Source organism: Pieris napi, chromosome 6, assembly GCF_905475465.1.
Source record: "Pieris napi chromosome 6, ilPieNapi1.2, whole genome shotgun sequence".
In the NCBI taxonomy this organism is placed as follows: Eukaryota; Metazoa; Arthropoda; class Insecta; order Lepidoptera; family Pieridae; genus Pieris; species Pieris napi.
The window spans coordinates 1636654-1643620 of record NC_062239.1 but is presented as its reverse complement, the minus strand read 5'-3'; the positions used below and the strand labels follow the sequence as shown (position 1 = coordinate 1643620).

The following is a 6967-nucleotide window of genomic DNA, read 5'->3' as shown; positions in this document are numbered from 1 at the left end:
TTTCGTAGCTCTTTTGTAGCACTGCACAAAGTCTACGCTGTATAGCGTTATATATAGGTAAATTAGTTTATCAAAGTCAATAAATCTTGTTTAATGTATGTCTGAATAATTATTACAAACCATCCTAATGTATATTTAATGAGATTGACATAGTTGATTTTATCTATACGTTACTTTAAAGTAATTATATACGCGGTACATGTGACGCCAATTAAAATTCTGAATGTAAATTTAAGTATCGGGTGGCACAATAGAACGTGCATTTATTAAGTATAGGTTAAAAAATAAATACAAAAGGTATAGTTGAAATAAAATATAGGATGATTAGGTAATTAAATGTAGTTTATTTTTTTAAAATAACATCATCTAAATGACGGCCCTCTCGAAGACGGCACTCCTCTAAACGCGAACGCAAACGCTTTATCCATATTTTAATTAAATTTGCACATGGAGCTTTATTAATATGTGTTAATCCATATTCAGAACAATACATTCGCCTTGTAGCGATGTATGAACGACAGTTCTCGTAAAACGTGCGGACACAAAAAGCGCGACGCTTCCCGTCGAAGTGACTCATGGTTACTAAAACTCCATGAGTGCCACTATCCAACCACCCTAGACTCTCCCCGTTCGCGCATTGTTTCCTCCGCGAAAAAAGATGACGAAATATGCACGTCCTATTGCGCCACCCTGTATGTTTTACTATTTCTAATCAATAAAACATCGTCCTCCTCCACATCGTCTAACCCCCTTTGATACAAAATGGTCACAAAGCATGCGAAAAATAAACGGAAAAATTGTTTTAGATTTGGTCCCTTCGGACTGGAGTCTTCCTGTGACCTAGGAGTCTTATTTAATTTAATTTTTTATTTTTATGAACTGTAACGATTTAGATTATATAGACAACTAATTTCAATCTATACTAATAATATAAAGAGGAAAGGTTTGATTTTTTGTTTGTTTGAAATGAATAGGCTCCGAAACTACTGGACCGATTTCAAAAATCTTTGCCGGAAATCGAGATAAACCGTTTTTTACCCCCCCGACCTCAGATCGCCCGTAAATTATTTTTCCTTTAATTTTCATAATATTATCCTCCCTTTCCAATAGGTTTCATCCTACTATTATTTATTTCACTTTTTATTTATTTTAAAGGCTATCTGCACTGGTCTAATGTGGATGTGTTGTTTTGTATATGTTGCCGCGTTCTGTAATGGCAGCTTATTTTGATAAAAATAAAACAAAAATGTTTTAAATGTAACAATTATATATTACGTGTTAGAGATTCGAAACAAAATAATATCCTCTTCGGTTATTTTATGCTATAACTATTCAGATGACATAATACCAATGACATTGTGTGTGACTTCCTCCCGTGAACCAGGAAGCCGGCATCGGTCATTCCCTTGGTTATTGCCAAACTCAACACCATCCTATATGGGGTATAGGATGCTAATTGTAGAATATTTTGATACAGTTTATTGCGTAGGCGTTACGGAATATGAGTTAAGAAATAACTGAGCGTTTTGATACTTATATTACCTTATTAGGGCTAGCGATAAATATTTTTTTTTTAATACGGTTATATTGTAATTAATTTATACTAATACGCGTAACATTTTTATATTATTTCAGATGATTATAGATAGTCTGATTTATTAAACGGAAATATTTCCACTTGTTGCAGAGCGAAAAACTTAAGAAAATCCCATAACCGTTAGAAGCGTACCAAGTGCCTATTTCTACCCATTTAGCCTGTGGCCATTACCCAAATATCCAGTAGACGGTAAGGTTATTTCTTCTGGAGTTTCATTAATTGGATTAAAATAGTAGAGTATATGATGTTATTCAAATGTTATTACTCGTATATTAGTGTGTATTTATGTATCTGCTTTCAGGTAGTGATGATTACGAGAGATCAAGAAGAAAAATTAAAGATGTTTAGAGGGTTAATTATAGGGATTTCACGTGTACTAAATAGGGGTAGTAAATTATTTAAAAAAAACACTTTTTAATTTTACCATATTTTTATTTAAATTATAGAAATACTTAGCGAAAGAATTGATACAGAACATAAGAATATTACCTTAAATATTATTCTAGAAATGGAATATATGGTATAACAAAATAATTCTATTAGCTTATCTAACTCAGTAATTTCTATGATTTATATTGTACATTCAAGATTTGTAAAATTCCGGGGTGTGTCAATGTTTGACACAAATTAATATAAATTAAAATGATTTAAAAAAATGTGAATAACTCTCACGTCTAATTGCTTTTAAAATATTTCTATTAATTGCAATATTACTACAGTTATTACATATAACTAATATATATAGAGAAAGGCAGCGTAATAATCTTTACTTTTAATTTATTTAATGCTAATAGAAGAAATACATTTTTTTTTAATAAATATGAAAGAGAAACTTCTTAAAGGGAGCATTCACAAACCTGAATACTGTCGGTGCTTAGTGTGCTGCCGGTTGCCATTAATTGTTACATTAAAAAACCCACAATTTCAAAGCATTTCCTCTTAATATGTAAATAATGCTAAATGTGTACACACGTGAACTAAGTTGCCTTTTGAAAATAATTTTTAAGTTAATACTATAATAGACAAACTCTTCTTACTTATTTAAATTCTTATTTATATCCAGTTGCATAAAAGCCACGAAATATGTTGCGGTGCATCCGAGTATCTAAAAAAAATATTCTTTTAAAGACGTTTAACTGAAACTGACGAAATGGAATGGCTATTCTAAACAAATAAATAATAATAATCTTGATTCTCTGTGTCGAAAATCAGTTTCGTTTCTGAATCTTACCTTTGCAAGTAAAACCAGTAGCTTTCACTCAAATTTTGAAAGCTTTTAGTGTGTTTAAGTATGGCACGTTTACAATTAGTTGTTTTTGTTAATGCTTTGTGAAACCATGACTACCTTACTATAATAAGATTTTATTATTTGGTTAAAAATAGCTATTACTTTCTAAAGCTAGAGCTCTGAAGATGAAAAAAAAAACAGTTTTAAATTTCCCTAAAACCCAGATTTTCTAAAAAAATCTTATATACTTACATATAATATCGAATATTTGTATGGTATATAATAGTTTTACTTATCTAAAATCAACGCTTTGAGATCTATTAATTTTGTTTTCACGTTTTCCACGTGCAAAATCAATCAAATATGTTTCCTTCCGCTGTATACCTATGTAGTTTCATCAACGGACGTCAGAATAGAATACGAAATTTCATTCGTATCAGCTCGACGTCCGTCGTTCTACAACTAAGCGTTTTTTAAGGAAGCTTTTGACGCGCACCATCACTTAGTCAAACCTCCAGCCTACTGAAATAGAACTAATTCAACTTAGGGTCATTCAAGAAAAGATCGTACCAATTCTCTGGCATTGAGAGTGTCCATGGGCGGCGGTATCACTTAACCACAGGAGAGTCTCCTGCCCGTTTGCCCCCTATTCTATAAAAAAAAATCTAGATAATTATATACGATGGAAGTAAATTGTTAAGTGGTTTATCGTATTAAACCGAATTGACACTAAATACCTACCTTAGCAACTAAACCCCTGTTCAGTGTAAACACATTAAGCGGCGAAAAAGTGGGTCGACTGAGCATCGTCAAACGAAGAAATAAATGGAGCTCATTCGATATATTATCCTCTTGATATTTCTTCTTCAGTTCTGCGACTAAATCTTGAGTTTCTTGCAACTAAAATATTAATTTAGTTATTTATTTATAAATAGGAAAAACAAACGTGAAAACAAAAAATGCAACTAATAATAAAATTTATAGATACAGCCGTACGGCGTTGGAGTTTATTGAAGGACAAATGACCTATACAACATACTGAGAACATATTTAAAAAACTGAACGGTACAGACGCCGTAACCTTGAGGATTTATAATTCGTTTTGTAATGTAACAGCTGCTGTTTATGAACTTTTCAGTTCTATGCAGATCAAGGATTTAATTGAGAGAAAGATACGGTGAAAGCATTTTTATATTTTGAAATTTCGTAACAGCAGCCATCACAATACACCTCCATCGATTATTATTTACTATCAAGGTCTGTAAACCTATACATCTATTATCGCAGTGTCGGGGCACTGCCAAATTTAAATGCTATTGCATGCGGGATTTATGTGTAGAGGTAACTCATTCTTGAATAAATATTTGAACCTTAGAATTTTTTGTTCTTAACTGAACATTTTTATAGAGAGTAAAATATTGGCTTAGTAGCTTCATCGAGCCACTCTTATCCCTGAGCTCGTAGGTTCAAAGTTGTGCACCAATGGAATTTCTGTCTATGTGCGCTTTTATACTTGCTCGTACGGTGAAGCAATCCGGCTTTAGACCCAAAAAGTAGACGGTGTGTGTCACAGTAAGCTGATCACCTAGTTTGCTTCAGACAGACATTTGAGGCCCAAACCTCAAAGGTTGGGATTGGCATTGTTTTCTTGGTTATCATAGAGAATGTTTTTTATGATACTACAAACATTGTGATCCTATAATAACTGAAATTAAATAAAAACCATATTGGCAGAAAATAGTTTGGAAGTTCATCTTCGTCAGGTTCGTAGGTACATACCATGCGGTGAATTTGATGAGGCCCCTCGCAAAAAAGAAATAATTTTACAACGGCTTGTGTACACCAGAAAATCTCTATGATGCTTGAAATTATGACGTGGTAGTCTAAAAATTAAAAAGGTATAAGTCCGAACGTATATCAAAATCGTATTGAATTTTCACACGTGGGAGTAATAGTTCGCGCCAAGTCACGACTCTGTCTAAGCTAAGGCTTGAACTATCACATGTGAGACTTAGTTGAACAGACGTAATGGTGATTTGCATCGCATTGATGAAGCCCAACTTTTTTTTTTATAAAAAATTAACCAAAGTAGTAATAGAGGAACTCATCTGTCTCTTTTCATGAGTAAACATAATTTGACAAAAAGAGGCGAAAGGGTGTAATTTAGATATTATTGCAATTGTAATAACTTTTTCCATGGCTAGGATTGTTTAGGACATTTAAACTTCAACTTTAGATTCATCTACAAGGTCGAGTTAGGTACGTGGAACACATACTAACACCTAATTAATAATTTGCCCCTAGAAAAAAAACTGCGTAAATATACGAGTTTTTTTATAGGGGCCATCGAACAGGAGGCTCATCTGAAGTTAAATGATTATGCCACGCATGGACGCGAGTGTGTTGCCGACATTTTAAGAATTGTAACGCTCTTTTATTGATGGACCCTCTAGTCGAATTGGGTCAGAAATACTTCAGTTCGCAGCTGGTTCCACATTATTGATTTATTTCTTTAATTATACCTACTTACCAAAAACCACGTCTTGGAACGCAAAATGCCAATGAGCATAGTTGTAGACCCTAGTCATTAAACGTACAAGCTTAGACATAATGTATAAAAATACGCCCACTTCTCCGGTCTCCATCACTGTCTTAATTACTTCACTTATTGTCATATAGGTATTAAAAAGTTCGCGTACTTTCTCAGCTCCATGGCTGCACTTGTGGGCTGAAATTTAAATAGTTATAATGTAATAATTATTTGAAATATTACAAAGCAAAACGATTTTTGAAGTTATACTTCATTAGGCGCGTTATGAAAAATTTATGAGGGTGAAATTTTACGATGCGCGCGCACCGTGACACAAAATTATCAGTATGGGCGCCGAGCGTGCGCGAGCGAGATGGGAATAAGACAATCTACAAGTAAAAAGAAATAGAATATGCGTGACGTCAGCAGCTATGCCAAGAATTTTGAATGACCATAATGACATTTGTAGTACCTTTTAAACAAATAAAGGAGTTTTAATTATTTTTTCAAAGAAATTTAGCAATGCTTTTTCACAAAGACCTATTGTTACTTAGTTAAAAGGTTATGAAACCTACCTAGTTATTAAATTGAATTAATAATATAATAAATAATAATTATTATTAAAATTAATTTATAATTGAATAATATACTAAATATTAACTATTGTTAAATTATTAACGATAAATATTTATTATTAATTATTTAATATTTAAAAAAAATAAAGAACGCGCGTACATAAGTACACGCACCATTTTTTTTTTATAACAATCAATTAGTTATATAGTTATTATAGTTTTCTTTTGTTCCCTGTGGCAGTGTGCCTTTAACGCTGGCAGCATTTCCTCGGTGTATTGCGATACTTATTCGTTGAGCGAGGATAGCAAAAGATAGATTATATTTTTAATATCAATCTTCATGATTTTTTTTAATAGAACGGGGGCAAACGGGCAGGAGGCTCACCTGATGTTAAGTGATACCGCCGTCCATGGACACTCAATGCCAGAGGGCTCGCGAGTGCACTGCCGGCTTTTTGAGTATGAATATATGTAACTAATAATACAAATTTCCTGAAAGGGTTTAAATCAAGTGTAATTTATATTATTTAATTTACCTTTAAAACTAGAGCCAATCATATAATTGTTTAGCAAAATTGGCCTTTTGTCCACGTCTGTAAAAATTACATTATTAATAAATATATAAACTTCGTAACCACTTTACGTACTATCGTTCTGAACTTTGTTCAGCTTTATTTTAATTATTTAATGTTACTATTATTTTTACAATAAAATACCAACTGTTGGTATGAACTAAAAAGGTTGGCTTGGCATTAAGGAGAAACGTAGTTCGCGGGGGCAGCTAGTACTTATATACAATAGCAATGTCAAGTCAAACATGTCTGGACTGGACCAACGAGGTTGTTAAAATTGTACATAGGTGTGTTAATAACCATAGTTGCAATAAATTAACATACCTCCTTCATGCAGAAGCTTGTTAAGTTCTTCATTCATTATTTTTGTAGCAGTATGTACCCGAAATATTAGTATCATGAATAAAAACGAGTCACAGCTCGTACACATACCATCTAAGAATGAGATGGTAACTTTATGAAACA

At 32.6% G+C, this 6967-nt stretch overlaps 1 long non-coding RNA gene across 1 annotated transcript; it reads right to left on the bottom strand.

Annotated features, from left to right (window-relative positions):
- Positions 1-5361: 5361 nt before the first annotated feature.
- LOC125050376 lies at positions 5362-6967 on the bottom strand. Its single transcript, XR_007117138.1, has 3 exons — positions 6827-6967; positions 6467-6523; positions 5362-5553 (listed from the first exon to the last, which is right to left on the bottom strand). It is a non-coding gene; the product is annotated as an uncharacterized LOC125050376 (long non-coding RNA).